General features: G+C 37.9%; 1 pseudogene; it reads right to left on the bottom strand.

The window, feature by feature from the left end:
* The window catches only part of LOC147711221 (uncharacterized), a 156,929-nt pseudogene that overhangs the window by 21,159 nt on the left and 115,066 nt on the right, over positions 1-20,704 (bottom strand).

The raw sequence follows: 20,704 nt of genomic DNA, 5'->3' as shown, positions 1-20,704 counted from the left end.
CACTTACCCCAATTTTATGTAGAGTGGAGTGGGAATAGTAAATTATAATTAATTAGTGTCCAGCACCTACCCCACTTTTATGTAGACTGGAGTGGGAATAGTAAATTATATTTAATTAGTGTCCAGCTCCTACCACAATTTAATGTAGACTGGAGTGGGAATAGTAAAAAAATTTAAATTAGTGTCCAGCACCTACCCCAATTTAATGTAGACTGGAGTGGGAATAGTACATTATATTTAATTAGTGTCCAGCACCTACCACAGTTTAAGGTAGACTGGATTGGGAATAGTAAATTATATTTAATTAGTGTCCAGCACCTCCCCACTCTTATGTAGACTGGAGTGGGAATAGTAAATTATAATTAATTAGTGTCCAGCACCTACCGAATTTAATGTAGACTGGAGTGGGAATAGTAAATAATTTTAAATTAGTGTCCAGCACCTACCCCACTTTAATGTACACTGGAGTGGGAATAGTAAATTATATTTAATTAGTGTCCAGCACCTACCCCAATTTAATGTAGACTGGAGTGGGAATAGTAAATAATTTTAAATTAGTGTCCAGCACCTACCCCACTTTAATGTAGACTGGAGTGGGAATAGTAAATTATATTTAATTAGTGTCCAGCACCTACCACAATTTAAGGTAGACTGGAGTGGGAATAGTAAATTATAATTAATTAGTGTCCAGCACTTACCCCAATTTTATGTAGAGTGGAGTGGGAATAGTAAATTATAATTAATTAGTGTCCAGCACCTACCCCACTTTTATGTAGACCGGAGTGGGAATAGTAAATTATATTTAATTAGTGTCCAGCTCCTACCCCAATTTAATGTAGACTGGAGTGGGAATAGTAAAAAAAATTAAATTAGTGTCCAGCACCTACCCCAATGTAATGTAGACTGGAGTGGGAATAGTACATTATATTTAATTAGTGTCCAGCACCTACCACAGTTTAAGGTAGACTGGATTGGGAATAGTAAATTATAATTAATTAGTGTCCAGCACTTACCCCAATTTTATGTAGACTGGAGTGGGAATAGTAAATTATATTTAATTAGTGTCCAGCACCTACCACAATTTAAGGTAGACTGGAGTGGGAATAGTAAATTATAATTAATTAGTGTCCAGCACCTACCCAAATTTAATGTAGACTGCAGTGGGAATAGTAAATTATATTTAAATAGTGTCCAGCACCTAACCCCAATTTAATGCAGACTGGAGTGGGAATAGTAAATTATATTTAATTAGTGTCCAGCACCTACCACAATTTAAGGTAGACTGGAGTGGGAATAGTAAATTATAATTAATTAGTGTCCAGCACCTACCCCCAATTTAATGTAGACTGGAGTGGGAATAATAAATAATTTAAAATTAGTGTCCAGCACCTACCCCAATTTAATGTAGACTGGAGTGGGAATAGTAAATTATATTTAATTTGTGTCCAGCACCTACCACAATTTAAGGTAGACTGGAGTGGGAATAGTAAATTATAATTAATTAGTGTCCAGCACCTACCCCACTTTTATGTAGACTGGAGTGGGAATAGTAAATTATAATTAATTACTGTCCAGCACCTACCCAATTTAATGTAGACTGGAGTGGGAATAGTAAATAATTTTAAATTAGTGTCCAGCACCTACCCCAATTTAATGTAGACTGGAGTGGGAGTGGTAAATTATATTTAATTAGTGTCCAGCACCTACCAGAATTTAAGGTAGACTGGAGTGGGAATAGAAAATTATAAAATAATTAGTGTCCAGCACCTACCTCAATTTAATGTAGACTGAAATGGGAATAGTAGTAAATAATGTAATTTTAAATTAGTGTCCAGCACCTACCCCAATTTATTGTAGACTGGAGTGGGAATAGTAAATAATTCTAAATTAGTGTCCAGCACCTACCCCAATGTAATGTAGACTGGACTGGGAATAGTAAATTATATTTAATTAGTGTCCAGCACTTACCACAATTTTATGGAGACTGGAGTGGAAATAGTAAAATATAATTATTAGTGTGCAGGACCTACCCCAATTTAATGTAGACTAGGGTGGGAATAGAGAATAATTTTAAATTTGTGTCCAGCACCTACCGCATTTTAATGTAGACTGGAGTGGGAATAGTAAATTATATTTAATTAGTGTCCAGCACCTATCCCAATTTAATGTAGACTGGAGTGGGAATAGTACATTTTATTTAATTAGTGTCCAGCACCTACCTCAATTTAATGTAGACTGGAGTGGGAATAGTAAATTATAATTAATTAGTTTCCAGCACTTACCCCATTTTTATGTAGACTGCAGTGGGAATAGTAAATTATATTTAATTAGTGTCCAGCACCTACCCCCAATTTAATGTAGACTGGAGTGGGAATAATAAATAATTTAAAATTAGTGTCCAGCACCTACCCCAATTTAATGTAGACTGGAGTGGGAATAGTAAATTATATTTAATTTGTGTCCAGCTCCTACCACAATTTAAGGTAGACTGGAGTGGGAATAGTAAATTATAATTAATTAGTGTCCAGCACCTACCCCACTTTTATGTAGACTGGAGTGGGAATAGTAAATTATAATTAATTACTGTCCAGCACCTACCCAATTTAATGTAGACTGGAGTAGGAATAGTAAATAATTTTAAATTAGTGTCCAGCACCTACCCCAATTTAATGTAGACTGGAGTGGGAGTGGTAAATTATATTTAATTAGTGTCCAGCACCTACCAGAATTTAAGGTAGACTGGAGTGGGAATAGAAAATTATAAAATAATTAGTGTCCAGCACCTACCTCAATTTAATGTAGACTGGAATGGGAATAGTAGTAAATAATTTAATTTTAAATTAGTGTCCAGCACCTACCCCAATTTATTGTAGACTGGAGTGGGAATAGTAAATAATTTTAAATTAGTGTCCAGCACCTACCCCAATTTAATGTAGACTGGACTGGGAATAGTAAATTATATTTAATTAGTGTCCAGCACTTACCACAATTTTATGGAGACTGGAGTGGAAATAGTAAAATATAATTATTAGTGTGCAGTACCTACCCCAATTTAATGTAGACTAGGGTGGGAATAGAGAATAATTTTAAATTTGTGTCCAGCACCTACCGCATTTTAATGTAGACTGGAGTGGGAATAGTAAATTATATTTAATTAATGTCCAGCACCTATCCCAATTTAATGTAGACTGGAGTGGGAATAGTACATTTTATTTAATTAGTGTCCAGCACCTACCTCAATTTAATGTAGACTGGAGTGGGAATAGTAAATTATAATTAATTAGTTTCCAGCACTTACCCCAATTTTATGTAGACTGGAGTGGGAATAGTAAATTATAATTAATTAGTGTCCAGCACTTACCCCAATTTTATGTAGACTGGAGTGGGAATAGTAAATTTTATTTAATTAGTGTCCAGCACCTACCCCAATTTAATGTAGACTGGAGTGGGAATAGTAAATAATTTTAAATTAGTGTCCAGCACCTACCCCAATTTAATGTAGACTGGAGTGGGAATAGTAAATTATATTTAATTAGTGTCCAGCACCTATCACAGTTTAAGGTAGACTGGAGTGGGAATAGTAAATTATAATTAATTAGTGTCCAGCACTTACCCCAATTTTATGTAGACTGGAGTGGGAATAGTAAATTATATTTAATTAGTGTCCAGCACCTACCACAATTTAAGGTAGACTGGAGTGGGAATAGTAAATTATAATTAATTAGTGTCCAGCACCTACCCAAATTTAATGTAGACTGCAGTGGGAATAGTAAATTATATTTAATTAGTGTCCAGCACCTACCCCCAATTTAATGTAGACTGGAGTGGGAATAGTAAATAATTTTAAATTAGTGTCCAGCACCTACCCCAATTTAATGTAGACTGGAGTGGGAGTAGTAAATTATATTTAATTAGTGTCCAGCACCTACCAGAATTTAAGGTAGACTGGAGTGGGAATAGAAAATTATAAAATAATTAGTGTCCAGCACCTACCTCAATTTAATGTAGACTGAAATGGGAATAGTAGTAAATAATTTAATTTTAAATTAGTGTCCAGCACCTACCCCAATTTAATGTAGACTGGAGTGGGAATAGTAAATAATTTTAAATTAGTGTCCAGCACCTACCCCAATTTAATGTAGACTGGACTGGGAATAGTAAATTATATTTAATTAGTGTCCAGCACTTACCACAATTTTATGGAGACTGGAGTGGAAATAGTAAAATATAATTATTAGTGTGCAGTACCTACCCCAATTTAATGTAGACTAGGGTGGGAATAGAGAATAATTTTAAATTTGTGTCCAGCACCTACCGCATTTTAATGTAGACTGGAGTGGGAATAGTAAATTATATTTAATTAGTGTCCAGCACCTATCCCAATTTAATGTAGACTGGAGTGGGAATAGTACATTTTATTTAATTAGTGTCCAGCACCTACCTCAATTTAATGTAGACTGGAGTGGGAATAGTAAATTATAATTAATTAGTTTCCAGCACTTACCCCAATTTTATGTAGACTGGAGTGGGAATATTAAATTATAATTAATTAGTGTCCAGCACTTACCCCAATTTTATGTAGACTGGAGTGGGAATAGTAAATTTTATTTAATTAGTGTCCAGCACCTACCACAATTTAAGGTAGACTGGAGTGGGAATAGTAAATTATAATTAATTAGTGTCCAGCACCTACCCCACTTTAATGTAGACTTGAGTGGGACTAGTAAATTATATTTAATTAGTGTCCAGCACCTACCCCAATTTAATGTAGACTGGAGTGGGAATAGTAAATAATTTTAAATTAGTGTCCAGCATCTACCTCACTTTAATGTAGACTGGAGTGGGAATAGTAAATTATAATTAATTAGTGTCCAGCACTTACCCCAATTTTATGTAGAGTGGAGTGGGAATAGTAAATTATAATTAATTAGTGTCCAGCACCTACCCCACTTTAATGTAGACTGGAGTGGGAATAGTAAATTATATTTAATTAGTGTCCAGCACCTACCCCAATTTAATGTAGACTGGAGTGGGAATAGTAAATAATTTTAAATTAGTGTCCAGCACCTACCCCAATTTAATGTAGACTGGAGAGGGAATAGTAAATTATATTTAATTAGTGTCCAGCACCTACCACAGTTGAAGGTAGACTGGAGTGGGAATAGTAAATTATAATTAATTAGTGTCCAGCACTTACCCCAATTTTATGTCGACTGGAGTGGGAATAGTAAATTATATTTAATTAGTGCCCAGCACCTACCACAATTTAAGGTAGACTGGAGTGGGAATAGTAAATTATAATTAATTAGTGTCCAGCACCTACCCCAATTTAATTTGAATTTTGAATTTGAATTTTGAATTTAAAAACATTTATATAGCGCACTTATACCATGCGGTTTCATGGCGCTTCAGATTGCGAGGGGATGGCAAACGAGGAGAAATTAGGCAGCAAAAGCACGAGAAAAAAGGAAGGTTTTAAGGTTTTTCCTAAATTCAGTGTAGGAGGGTGTTGTGCGGAGTGCCGCGGGCAGGGAGTTCCAAAACACAGGGGCCAGAACAGAAAACTTGGTGCCGCCAGCCTTTTTCTTTTTGAATCGGGGGACAGTTAAGAGGGCCAGGTGAGAGGAGCGAAGCTCTCTCCCTGGGGTGTAAGGCTTGATAGCCGAGCAGATGAACTCTGGTGCAGTGCCCATTCTAGCCTGAAAGGTGAGGCACCCAAGCTTGAACAGGGCCCGCTCTTTCACCGGCAGCCAGTGCAGTGCCTGCAGTAAAGGGGTGGCCCGATGATATTTAGGCAGGCCATAGATGAGTCGGGCCGCCTGGTTCTGCACTAGTTGCAGCCGGTGAATGGCGTAGGCAGGCGCGCCATTGTAAATGATGTTGCCGTAGTCGAGGCGCGACAGCACCATTGCCAGCACTATGATCTTTAGGGCGGGGAGTGAAAAGAACCGAGAGATCTTCCTGATGGTTCTGAGGGAGAAGAAACAAGAGGAGACAACAGAACTAACCTGTGAGTGGACAGAAAGTGAGGGATTAAGGAAGATACCAAGGGTTTTGACTTTGGGGACCGGGAGTGGGGGAGCACCGAGTGGGGAGGGCCAGTGAGAAGGGGACCAAGGACTGCAACCACCTCCGGTCAAGACTAGTTCAGTCTTGTCCGGATTGAGTTTGAGGTGGTTGCAGTTCATCCAATCCTGAATGAACAACATGACAGATTGGACATTCTGGAAGGATGAAGGGGAATGAGAAAGGTTGAAAATAAGCTGGAGGTCATCGGCGTAGTTGTACACCGTGACCTCGAGCTGCTGTAACATAAAAATGAGGGGGAAAATGTATAAATTAAACAAAAGGGGGGAAAGTGAGGAACCCTGGGGGACCCCACACGTCACCTTGTGGGAGGCCGCAGTGAAACCGGTAAGATGGACTGCCTGAGCTCTGCCGCTTAGAAAGGACTCAAGCCAAGCGAAGGCTAGACCCTCTATGCCCGCCTCCTTGACACGGGTAAGTAAGGTGGAATGGTCCACCGTGTCAAAAGCGGCGGACAGATCTAAAAGAATGAGGGCCTGAGGGAGATTGGTGTCGATGCCCTCGCGTAGGCTGTCCATAACTGAGACCACTACCTTTTCCGTGGAATGGAGGGGGCGAAAGCCCGCCTGCCGAGGGGAAAGGCAGTGGTTGATTTCCACGTGGGAGCTCAGAGTGGCGGTGACGTGGGTTTCTAGAACCTTTCCCAGGTAGGGAAGGAGGGAGATGGGACGATAGTTGGAAGGGGATGAAGGGTCCGCACCAGCCTTTTTTAGAATGGGAATAACGGCTGCAAATTTGTGGGGGGCGGGAACCACTCCATTACTGAGGGAATCATTTAGAAGTGTGAGGGGTGGGGATGGGCATGTTAGGAAGATTTCTCTCAAGATGTGGGCGGGGGCGAAGTCTAGGGGGGAACCTGATTTCACCCTGTGAAGCAGGGGGAGAAGCGTGGCTGTGGTCAAGGGGGGGATGGAGGTGAGTTTGGAGGAAGCGGGGGGGGGAAGGATTGGTGAAAGTAGGGGATGGGGGAGGGATATTGGCCTTAATCTTTATCACCTTGTCCACAAAGAAGTCGTTGAGCGAGTCACAGAGAGATTGAGAAGGTGGAATAGAGGCCGAGACTCTGTTAGATGACGCGAGCTCGTGCACTATGGCGAAAATTTCCTTCGACTGTGACTCTGCTGACAATATTCTATTAGAATAGAATAAGGTCTTGGCATCGAGGATGCTCTGCTTATATTCCTTGAGCACAGAGAGATAGATGGTTTTTAAAGAGGGACAATATGCTTTTCTCCATGCTCGTTCTGCCCTACGTGCGGCCAGCTTTTTCTCCTTAAGAGTGGGAGTGAACCACCGGTTGGCGGCGTGGGCTCGCTTGACCGTAATACGTCTAAGGGGGGCGAAGGCGTCGCCCGCATGGGTCAACCAGTTGTTAATGGTGTCCAGTTGGACAGGGGCGGCGAGGCCTGAGAGGTCAGGGCTGGTGCTGGCTAGCGAAGAGCAGAAGGATGGCAAATCGACTTTGCCCCATTTTCTGGCCCAGGTGTTCTTAGGGAGTGGAGGCTTGATAATGGGGGCTAAGGCAAGGGAAAATGAAATTAAAAAATGATCAGACCAGGGACAAGGGGAAATGGTGGGGGGAGTAGTAGGGATGTTCAAGGTCCAAATCTGATCGAGTGAGTGGCCTTGAACGTGAGTGGGGCTGTGGATGTGAGGAGTGAAATTAAGACTAAGCATAAGATCGGTGAAATCTTTGGACAAGGGGCTCTCGGCAGGGTCATTAGGCCAGAAGTTTAGGTCACCTAAGACTAGCACTGAAGAGTTATTCACTACCAGCGTTGCCAGTATGTCCTGGAGGTTAGAGACAAAAGTGGGAGAGGGATGAGGGGGACGATAAATTAGAACAGAGGTTAAAGGGGAAGATTGGGAGTTGGAGCGGATGACCAGGTAGTCCACTTCGGGGATGGGGGGGGAGGGAAGAGTCTGAAACTGAAGGTCAGTGCGGGCTATCAGGGCCACTCCACCACCTCTCCTGCCCTCTGGCCGGTCTGCTCGAAGAGCCGAGTAGCCAGGGGGAAGTGCGGCTAAAACGTTAGGCAGGGAGTCAGCCTTAAACCAGGTCTCCGTTAAGAACAGGAGATCTGGTTTATGAGTGTCGATATAATCGTATAGTTCGTACTGATGGCTAACAGCAGATCGGGTGTTTAGTAGCGTGGCCGTGGTGTTAAAGGCCAGAATACAGGAAACGGACGGAGGGGGGGAAGGGCAGACAGGGATAATGGAAGGGGGTGAGAAGGGAGAACGGCATAGTAGACCTAGCTGAGCCAGTAGTGCGGAAGTGGACGGGCTGACGGTACCAGGAGACCATAGCGAGAGAAGGAAGGAGGATGAATATAAAGGGTAATGGGCAAGGGGGGGTGCCCCTAGCCCCGGCCTGCCGCGGACGGGCGCAGACGGGCAGGACTCTGGCTTGACTCCGGCGAGCCTACGGCACGCCCGCTGCGCTCGTCCGCTGCGCTGACACATAGGGGACGTTTAAATAGAGGAGCAGCGTGGGGGGAGTGGCGTGGGTGGGGTCGGGCGAACCGGCCCAATCCAAGATGGCGGCCACTACCGCTGGGCGCCTAAGATGGAAAAAGCTGCCAGCCAGCCCCGCTGTGTCCCTGGAAGGCAAAGTGAGGGTTAGGAGGTACCTGTTAAATTTCAGTGCAGGTTAGACACAGAAAAGCAATTTAAAAACGAACGCGTGTCAGCGCTTTTAATCAGCGTGACAACGCGCTAAAAGATAGCTAAAATACACAATCGCAGCCCACAGCTCCTGCTTGCTAGCCCACTGCCACTGGGCTGCTCGCAATCGCTGGGGAGACTGTGAGATGCTCCTAAATAGAGGAGCAGCGTGGGGGGAGTGGCGTGGGTGGGGTCGGGCGAACCGGCCCAATCCAAGATGGCGGCCACTACCGCTAGGCGCCTAAGATGGAAAAAGCTGCCAGCCAGCAGACTGCAGTGGGAATAGTAAATTATATTTAATTAGTGTCCAGCGCCTACCCCCAATTTAATGTACACTGGAGTGGGAATAGTAAATTATATTTAATTAGTGTCCAGCACCTACCCCACTTTTATGTAGACTGGAGTGGGAATAGTAAATTATAATTAATTACTGTCCAGCACCTACCCCACTTTTATGTAGACTGGAGTGGGAATAGTAAATTAAAAATAATTAGTGTCCAGCACCTACCCAATTTAATGTAGACTGGAGTGGGAGTAGTAAATAATATTTAATTAGTGTCCAGCACCTACCACAATTTAAGGTAGACTGGAGTGGGAATAGAAAATTATAATTAATTAGTGTACAGCACTTACCCCAATGTTATGTAGACGGGAGTGGGAATAGTAAATTATAATTAATTAGTGTCCAGCACCTACCTCAATTTAATGTAGACTGAAATGGGAATAGTAGTAAATAATTTAATTTTAAATTAATGTCCAGCACCTACCCCAATTTAATGTAGACTGGACTGGGAATAGTAAATTATATTTAATTAGTGTCCAGCACTTACCACAATTTTATGGAGACTGGAGTAGAAATAGTAAAATATAATTATTAGTGTGCAGTACCTACCCCAATTTAATGTACACTAGGGTGGGAATAGTGAATAATTTTAAATTTGTGTCCAGCACCTACCGCATTTTAATGTAGACTGGAGTGGGAATAGTAAACTATATTTAATTAGTGTCCTGCACCTATCTCAATTTAATGTAGACTGGAGTGGGAATAGTACATTTTATTTAATTAGTGTCCAGCACCTACCTCAATTTAATGTAGACTGGAGTGGGAATAGTAAATTATAATTAATTAGTTTCCAGCACTTACCCCAATTTTATGTAGACTGGAGTGGGAATAGTAAATTATAATTAATTAGTGTCCAGCACTTACCCCAATTTTATGTAGACTGGAGTGGGAATAGTAAATTATATTTAATTAGTGTCCAGCACCTACCACAATTTAAGGTAGACTGGAGTGGGAATAGTAAATTATAATTAATTAGTGTCCAGCACCTACCCCACTTTAATGTAGACTGGAGTGGGAATAGTAAATTATATTTAATTAGTGTCCAGCACCTACCCCAATTTAATGTAGACTGGAGTGGGAATAGTAAATAATTTTAAATTAGTGTCCAGCACCTACCCCACTTTAATATAGACTGGAGTGGGAATAGTAAATTATATTTAATTAGTGTCCAGCACCTACCACAATTTAAGGTAGACTGGAGTGGGAATAGTAAATTATAATTAATTAGTGTCCAGCACTTACCCCAATTTTATGTAGAGTGGAGTGGGAATAGTAAATTATAATTAATTAGTGTCCAGCACCTACCCCAATTTAATGTAGACTGAAATGGGAATAGTAAATAATTTAATTTTAAATTAGTGTCCAGTACCTACCCCAATTTAATGTAGACTGGAGTGGGAATAGTAAATTATATTTAATTAGTGTCCAGTACCTATCCCAATTTAATGTAGACTGGAGTGGGAATAGTAAATACTTTTGAATTAGTGTCCAGCACCTACCCCAATTTAATGTAGACTGGACTGGGAACAGTAAATTATATTTAATTAGTGTCCAGCACCTAACTCAATTTAATGTAGATTGAAGCTGGAATAGTAAATCATAATTAATTAGTGTCCAGCACTTACCCCAATTTTATGGAGACTGGAGTGGAAATAGTAAAATATAATTATTAGTGTGCAGCACCTACCCCAATTTAATGTAGACTAGGGTGGGAATAGTGAATAATTTATATTAGTGTCCAGCACCTACCCCAATTTAATGTAGACTGGAGTGGTAATAGTAAATTATATTTAATTAGTGTCCAGCACCTACCACAATTTAAGGTAGACTGGAGTGGGGATAGTACATTTTATTTAATTAGTGTCCAGCACCTGCCTCAATTTAATGTAGACTGGAGTGGGAATAGTAAATTATAATTAATTAGTGTCCAGCACTTACCCCAATTGTATGTAGACTGGAGTGGGAATAGTAAATTATAATTAATTAGTGTTCAGCACCCACCCCAATGTAATGTAGACTGGAGTGGGAATAGTAAATATTTTTAAATTATTGTCCAGCACCTACCCCAATTTAATGTAGACTGGAGTGGGAATAGTAAATTATATTTATTAGTGTCCAGCACCTACCACAATTTAAGGTAGACTGGAGTGGTAATAGTACATTTTATTTAATTAGTGTCCAGCACCTACCTCAATTTAATGTAGACTGGATTGGGAATCGTAAATTATAATTAATTAGTGTCTAGCACTTACCCCAATTTTATGGAGACTGGAGTAGAAATAGTAAAATATAATTATTAGTGTACAGCACCTTCCCCCAATTTAATGTAGACTGGAGAGGGAATAATAAATAATTTAAAATGAGTGTCCAGCACCTACCCCAATTTAATGTAGACTGGAGTGGGAATAGTAAATTATAATTAATTAGTGTCCAGCACTTACCCCAATTTTATGTAGACTGGAGTGGGAATAGTAAATTATATTTAATTAGTGTCCAGCACCTACCACAATTTAAGGTAGACTGGAGTGGGAATAGTAAATTATAATTAATTAGTGTCCAGCACCTACCCCAATTTAATGTAGACTGCAGTGGGAATAGTAAATTATATTTAATTAGTGTCCAGCACCTACCCCCAATTTAATGTGGACTGGAGTGGGAATAATAAATAATTTAAAATTAGTGTCCAGCACCTACCCCAATTTAATGTAGACTGGAGTGGGAATAGTAAATTATATTTAATTAGTGTCCTGCACCTACCACAATTTAAGGTAGACTGGAGTGGGAATAGTAAATTATAATTAATTAGTGTCCAGCACCTACCCCACTTTTATGTAGACTGGAGTGGGAATAGTAAATTATAATTAATTAGTGTCCAGCACCTACCCAATTTAATGTAGACTGAAATGGGAATAGTAGTAAATAATTTAATTATAAAATAGTGTCCAGCACCTACCCCAATTTAATGTAGACTGGAGTGGGAATAGTAAATAATTTTAAATTAGTGTCCAGCACCTACCCCAATTTAATGTAGACTGGATTGGGAATAGTAAATTATATTTAATTAGTGTCCAGCACTTACCACAATTTTATGGAGACTGGAGTGGAAATAGTAAAATATAATTATTAGTGAGCAGTACCTACCCCAATTTAATGTAGACTAGGGTGGGAATAGTGAATAATTTTAAATTTGTGTCCAGCACCTACCGCATTTTAATGTAGACTGGAGTGGGAATAGTAAATTATATTTAATTAGTGTCCAGCACCTATCCCAATTTAATGTAGACTGGAGTGGGAATATTACATTTTATTTAATTAGTGTCCAGCACCTACCTCAATTTAATGTAGACTGGAGTGGGAATAGTAAATTATAATTAATTAGTTTCCAGCACTTACCCCAATTTTATGTAGACTGGAGTGGGAATAGTATATTATAATTAATTAGTGTCCAGCACTTACCCCAATTTTATGTAGACTGGAGTGGGAATAGTAAATTATATTTAATTAGTGTCCAGCACCTACCACAATTTAAGGTAGACTGGAGTGGGAATAGTAAATTATAATTAATTAGTGTCCATCACCTACCCCACTTTAATGTACACTGGAGTGGGAATAGTAAATTATATTTAATTAGTGTCCAGCACCTACCCCAATTTAATGTAGACTGGAGTGGGAATGGTAAATAATTTTAAATTAGTGTCCAGCACCTACCCCACTTTAATGTAGACTGGAGTGGGAATAGTAAATTATAATTACTTAGTGTCCAGCACCTACCCCACTTTTATGTAGACTGGAGTGGGAATAGTAAATTATATTTAATTAGTGTCCAGCTCCTACCCCAATTTAATGTAGACTGGAGTGGGAATAGTAAAACATTTTAAATTAGTGTCCAGCACCTACCCCAATTTAATGTAGACTGGAGTGGGAATAGTACTTTATATTTAATTAGTGTCCAGCACCTACCACAATTTAAGGTAGACTGGAGTGGGAATAGTAAATTGTAATTAATTAGTATCCAGCACCTACCCCAATTTAATGTAGACTGCAGTGGGAATAGTAAATTATATTTAAATAGTGTCCAGCACCTACCCCCAATTTAATGCAGACTCGAGTGGGAATAGTAAATTATATTTAATTAGTGTCCAGCACCTACCACAATTTAAGGTAGACTGGAGTGGGAATAGTAAATTATAATTAATTAGTGTCCAGCACCTACCCCACTTTTATGTAGACTGGAGTGGGAATAGTAAATTATAATTAATTAGTGTCCAGCACCTACCCAATTTAATGTAGACTGGAGTGGGGATAGTAAATAATTTTAAATTAGTGTCCAGCACCTACCCCAATTTAATGTAGACTGGAGTGGGAGTAGTAAATAATATTTAATTAGTGTCCAGCACCTACCACAATTTAAGGTAGACTGGAGTGGGAATAGTAAATTATAATTAATTAGTGTCCAGCACCTACCCCACTTTAATGTAGACTGGAGTGGGAATAGAAAATTATATTTAATTAGTGTCCAGCACCTACCCCAATTTAATGTAGACTGGAGTGGGAATAGTAAATAATTTTAAATTAGTGTCCAGGACCTACCCCAATTTAATGTAGACTGGAGTGGGAATAGTAAAATATATTTAATTAGTGTCCAGCACCTACCACAGTTTAAGGTAGACTGGAGTGGGAATAGTAAATTATAATTAATTAGTGTCCAGCACTTACCCCAATGTTATGTAGACTGGAGTGGGAATAGTAAATTATATTTAATTAGTGTCCAGCACCTACCACAATTCAAGGTAGACTGGAGTGGGAATAGTAAATTATAATTAATTAGTGTCCAGCACCTACCCCAATTTAATGTAGACTGCAATGGGAATAGTAAATTATATTTAATTAGTGTCCAGCACCTACCCCCAATTTAATGTAGACTGGAGTGGGAATAATAAATAATTTAAAATTAGCGTCCAGCACCTACCCCAATTTAATGTAGACTAGAGTGGGAATAGTAAATTATATTTAATTTGTGTCCAGCACCTACCACAATTTAAGGTAGACTGGAGTGGGAATAGTAAATTATAATTAATTAGTGTCCAGCACCTACCCCACTTTTATGTAGACTGGAGTGGGAATAGTAAATTATAATTAATTAGTATCCAGCGCCTACCCAATTTAATGTAGACTGGAGTGGGAATAGTAAATAATTTTAAATTAGTGTCCAGCACCTACCCCAATTTAATGTAGACTGGAGTGGGAGTAGTAAATTATATTTAATTAGTGTCCAGCACCTACCACAATTTAAGGTAGACTGGAGTGGGAATAGAAAATTATAAAATAATTAGTGTCCAGCACCTACCTCAATTTAATGTAGACTGAAATGGGAATAGTAGTAAATAATTTAATTTTAAATTAGTGTCCAGCACCTACCCCAATTTAATGTAGACTGGAGTGGGAATAGTAAATAATTTTAAATTAGTGTCCAGCACCTACCCCAATTTAATGTAGACTGGACTGGGAATAGTAAATTATATTTAATTAGTGTCCAGCACTTACCACAATTTTATGGAGACTGGAGTGGAAATAGTAAAATATAATTATTAGTGTGCAGTACCTACCCCAATTTAATGTAGACTAGGGTGGGAATAGTGAATAATTTAAAATGTGTCCAGCACCTACCGCATTTTAATGTAGACTGGAGTGGGAATAGTAAATTATATTTAATTAGTGTCCAGCACCTATCCCAATTTAATGTAGACTGGAGTGGGAATAGTACATTTTATTTAATTAGTGTCCAGCACCTACTTCAATTTAATGTAGACTGGAGTGGGAATAGTAAATTATTATTAATTAGTTTCCAGCACTTACCCCAATTTTATGTAGACTGGAGTGGGAATAGTAAATTATAATTAATTAGTGTCCAGCACTTACCCCAATTTTATGTAGACTGGAGCGGGAATAGTAAATTATATTTAATTAGTGTCCAGCACCTACCACAATTTAAGGTAGACTGGAGTGGGAATAGTAAATTATAATTAATTAGTGTCCAGCACCTACTCCAATTTAATGTAGACTGGAGTGGGAATAGTAAATAATTTTAAATGAGTGTCCAGCACCTACCTCACCTTCATGTAGACTGGAGTGGGAATAGTAAATTATATTTAATTAGTGTCCAGCACCTACCACAATTTAAGGTAGACTGGAGTGGGAATAGTAAATTATAATTAATTAGTGTCCAGCACTTACCCCAATTTTATGTAGAGTGGAGTGGGAATAGTGAATTATAATTAATTAGTGTCCAGCACCTACCCCAATTTTATGTAGAGTGGAGTGGGAATAGTGAATTATAATTAATTAGTGTCCAGCACCTTCCCCCAATTTAATGTAGACTGGAGAGGGAATAGTAAATTATATTTAATTAGTGTCCAGCACCTACCACAGTTTAAGGTAGACTGCAGTGGGAATAGTAAATTATAATTAATTAGTGTCCAGCACTTACCCCAATTTTATGTAGACTGGAGTGGGAATAGTAAATTATATTTAATTAGTGCCCAGCACCTACCACAATTTAAGGTAGACTGGAGTGGGAATAGTAAATTATATTTAATTAGTGTCCAGCACCTACCCCAATTTAATGTAGACTGCAGTGGGAATAGTAAATTATATTTAATTAATGTCCATCGCCTACCCCCAATTTAATGTAGACTGGAGTGGGAATAGTAAATTATATTTAATTAGTGTCCAGCACCTACCACAATTTAAGGTAGACTGGAGTGGGAGTAGTAAATAATATTTAATTAGTGTCCAGCACCTACCACAATTTAAGGTAGACTGGAGTGGGAATAGAAAATTATAATTAATTAGTGTACAGCACTTACCCCAATGTTATGTAGACGGGAGTGGGAATAGTAAATTATAATTAATTAGTGTCCAGCACCTACCTCAATTTAATGTAGACTGAAATGGGAATAGTAAATAATTTAATTTTAAATTAGTGTCCAGCACCTACCCCAATTTAATGTAGACTGGAGTGGGAATAGTAAATAATTTTAAATTAGTGTCCAGCACCTCCCCAATTTAATGTAGACTGGACTGGGAATAGTAAATTATATTTAATTAGTGTCCAGCACTTACCACAATTTTATGGAGACTGCAGTGGAAATAGTAAAATATAATTATTAGTGTGCAGTACCTACCCCAATTTAATGTACACTAGGGTGGGAATAGTGAATAATTTTAAATTTGTGTCCAGCACCTACCGCATTTTAATGTAGACTGGAGTGGGAATAGTAAATTATATTTAATTAGTGTCCAGCACCTATCCCTATTTAATGTAGACTGGAGTGGGAATAGTACATTTTATTTAATTAGTGTCCAGCACCTACCTCAATTTAATGTAGACTGGAGTGGGAATAGTAAATTATAATTAATTAGTTTCCAGCACTTACCCCAATTTTATGTAGACTGGAGTTGGAATAGTAAATTATAATTAATTAGTGTCCAGCACGTACCCCAAATTTATGTAGACTGGAGTGGGAATAGTAAATTATATTTAATTAGTGTCCAGCACCTACCACAATTTAAGGTAGACTGGAGTGGGAATAGTAAATTATAATTAATTAGTGTCCAGCACCTACCCCACTTTAATGTAGACTGGAGTGGGAATAGTAAATTATATTTAATTAGTGTCCAGCACCTACCCCAATTTAATGTAGACTGGAGTGGGAATAGTAAATAATTTTAAATTAGTGTCCAGCACCTACCCCACTTTAATGTAGACTGGAGTGGGAATAGTAAATTATATTTAATTAGTGTCCAGCACCTACCACAATTTAAGGTACACTGGAGTGGGAATAGTAAATTATAATTAATTAGTGTCCAGCACTTACCCCAATTTTATGTAGAGTGGAGTGGGAATAGTACATTATAATTAATTAGTGTCCAGCACCTACCCCAATTTAATGTAGACTGAAATGGGAATAGTAAATAATTTAATTTTAAATTAGTGTCCAGTACCCACCCCAATATAATGTAGACTGGAGTGGGAATAGTAAATTATATTTAATTAGTGTCCAGTACCTACCCCAATTTAATGTAGACTGGAGTGGGAATAGTAAATACTTTTGAATTAGTGTCCAGCACCTACCCCAATTTAATGTAGACTGGACTGGGAACAGTAAATTATATTTAATTAGTGTCCAGCACATACCTTAATTTAATGTAGATTGAAGCTGGAATAGTAAATCATAATTAATTAGTGTCCAGCACTTACCCCAATTTTATTGAGACTGGAGTGGAAATAGTAAAATATAATTATTAGTGTGCAGCACCTACCCCAATTTAATGTAGACTAGGGTGGGAATAGTGAATAATTTTAAATTAGTGTCAAGCACCTACCCCAATTTAATGTAGACTGGAGTGGGATTAGTAAATTATATTTAATTAGTGTCCAGCACCTACCACAATTTAAGGTAGACTGGAGTGGGGATAGTACATTTTATTTCATTAGTGTCCAGCACCTGCCTCAATTTAATGTAGACTGGAGTGGGAATAGTAAATTATAATTAATTACTGTCCAGCACTTACACCAATTTTATGTAGACTGGAGTGGGAATAGTAAATTATAATTAATTAGTGTTCAGCACCTACCCCAATGTAATGTAGACTGGAGTGGGAATAGTAAATATTTTTAAATTATTGTCCAGCACCTACCCCAATTTAATGTAGACTGGATTGGGAATAGTAAATTATATTTATTAGTGTCCAGCACCTACCCAATTTAATGTAGACTGGAGTGGGAATAGTAAATAATTTTAAATTAGTGTCCAGCACCTACCCCAATTTATTGTAGACTGGAGTGGGAATAGTAAATAATTTTAAATTAGTGTCCAGCACCTACCCCAATTTAATGTAGACTGGACTGGGAATAGTAAATTATATTTAATTAGTGTCCAGCACTTACCACAATTTTATGGAGACTGGAGTGCAAATAGTAAAATATAATTATTAGTGTGCAGTACCTACTCCAATTTAATGTAGACTAGGGTGGGAATAGTGAATAATTTTAAATTTGTGTCCAGCACCTACCGCATTTTAATGTAGACTGGAGTGGGAATAGTAAATTATATTTAATTAGTGTCCAGCACCTATCTCAATTTAATGTAGACTGGAGTGGGAATAGTACATTTTATTTAATTAGTGTCCAGCACCTACCTCAATTTAATGTAGACTGGAGTGGGAATAGTAAATTATAATTAATTAGTTTCCAGCACTTACCCCAATTTTATGTAGACTGGAGTGGGAATAGTAAATTATAATTAATTAGTGTCCAGCACTTACCCCAATTTTATGTAGACTGGAGTGGGAATAGTAAATAATTTTAAATTAGTGTCCAGCACCTACCCCAATTTAATGTAGACTGGACTGGGAATAGTAAATTATATTTAATTAGTGTCCAGCACTTACCACAATTTTATGGAGACTGGAGTGGAAATAGTAAAATATAATTATTAGTGTGCAGTACCTACCCCAATTTAATGTACACTAGGGTGGGAATAGTGAATAATTTTAAATTTGTGTCCAGCACCTACCACATTTTAATGTAGACTGGAGTGGGAATAGTAAATTATATTTAATTAGTGTCCAGCACCTATCCCTATTTAATGTAGACTGGAGTGGGAATAGTACATTTTATTTAATTAGTGTCCAGCACCTACCTCAATTTAATGTAGACTGGAGTGGGAATAGTAAATTATAATTAATTGGTTTCCAGCACTTACCCCAATTTTATGTAGACTGGAGTTGGAATAGTAAATTATAATTAATTAGTGTCCAGCACTTACCCCAATTTTATGTAGACTGGAGTGGGAATAGTAAATTATATTTAATTAGTGTCCAGCACCTACCACAATTTAAGGTAGACTGGAGTGGGAATAGTAAATTATAATTAATTAGTGTCCAGCACCTACCCCACTTTAATATAGACTGGAGTGGGAATAGTAAATTATATTTAATTAGTGTCCAGCACCTACCCCAATTTAATGTAGACTGGAGTGGGAATAGTAAATAATTTGAAATTAGTGTCCAGCACCTACCCCACTTTAATGTAGACTGGAGTGGGAATAGTAAATTATATTTAATTAGTGTCCAGCACCTACCACAATTTAAGGTAGACTGGAGTGGGAATAGTAAATTATAATTAATTAGTGTCCAGCACTTACCCCAATTTTATGTAGAGTGGAGTGGGAATAGTACATTATAATTAATTAGTGTCCAGCACCTACCCCAATTTAATGTAGACTGAAATGGGAATAGTAAATAATTTAATTTTAAATTAGTGTCCAGTACCTACCCCAATTTAATGTAGACTGGAGTGGGAATAGTAAATTATATTTAATTAGTGTCCAGTACCTACCCCAATTTAATGTAGACTGGAGTGGGAATAGTAAATACTTTTGAATTAGTGTCCAGCACCTACCCCAATTTAATGTAGACTGGACTGGGAACAGTAAATTATATTTAATTAGTGTCCAGCACCTACCTCAATTTAATGTGGATTGAAGCTGGAATAGTAAATCATAATTAATTAGTGTCCAGCACTTACCCCAATTTTATTGAGACTGGAGTGGAAATAGTAAAATATAATTATTAGTGTGCAGCACCTACCCCAATTTAATGTAGACTAGGGTGGGAATAGTGAATAATTTTAAATTAGTGTCCAGCACCTACCCCAATTTAATGTAGACTGGAGTGGGATTAGTAAATTATATTTAATTAGTGTCCAGCACCTACCACAATTTAAGGTAGACTGGAGTGGGGATAGTACATTTTATTTCATTAGTGTCCAGCACCTGCCTCAATTTAATGTAGACTGGAGTGGGAATAGTAAATTATAATTAATTACTGTCCAGCACTTACCCCAATTTTATGTAGACTGGAGTGGGAATAGTAAATTATAATTAATTAGTGTTCAACACCTACCCCAATGTAATGTAGACTGGAGTGGGACTAGTAAATATTTTTAAATTATTGTCCAGCACCTACCCCAATTTAATGTAGACTGGATTGGGAATAGTAAATTATATTTATTAGTGTCCAGCACCTACCACAATTTAAGGTAGACTGGAGTGGGAATAGTAAATTATAATTAATTAGTGTCCAGCACTTACCCCAATTTTATGTAGAGTGGAGTGGGAATAGTACATTATAATTAATTAGTGTCCAGCACCTACCCCAATTTAATGTAGACTGAAATGGGAATAGTAAATAATTTAATTTTAAATTAGTGTCCAGTACCTACCCCAATTTAATGTAGACTGGAGTGGGAATAGTAAATTATATTTAATTAGTGTCCAGTACCTATCCCAATTTAATGTAGACTGGAGTGGGAATAGTAAATACTTTTGAATTAGTGTCCAGCACCTACCCCAATTTAATGTAGACTGGACTGGGAACAGTAAATTATATTTAATTAGTGTCCAGCACCTAACTCAATTTAATGTAGATTGAAGCTGGAATAGTAAATCATAATTAATTAGTGTCCAGCACTTACCCCAATTTTATGGAGACTGGAGTGGAAATAGTAAAATATAATTATTAGTGTGCAGCACCTACCCCAAT

The sequence above is a fragment of the Lissotriton vulgaris genome, chromosome 5 (assembly GCF_964263255.1).
Source record: "Lissotriton vulgaris chromosome 5, aLisVul1.2, whole genome shotgun sequence".
NCBI lineage: Eukaryota > Metazoa > Chordata > Amphibia > Caudata > Salamandridae > Lissotriton > Lissotriton vulgaris.
Note: the sequence above shows the minus strand (reverse complement) of the source record. Positions and strands in the feature narration are given on the sequence as shown.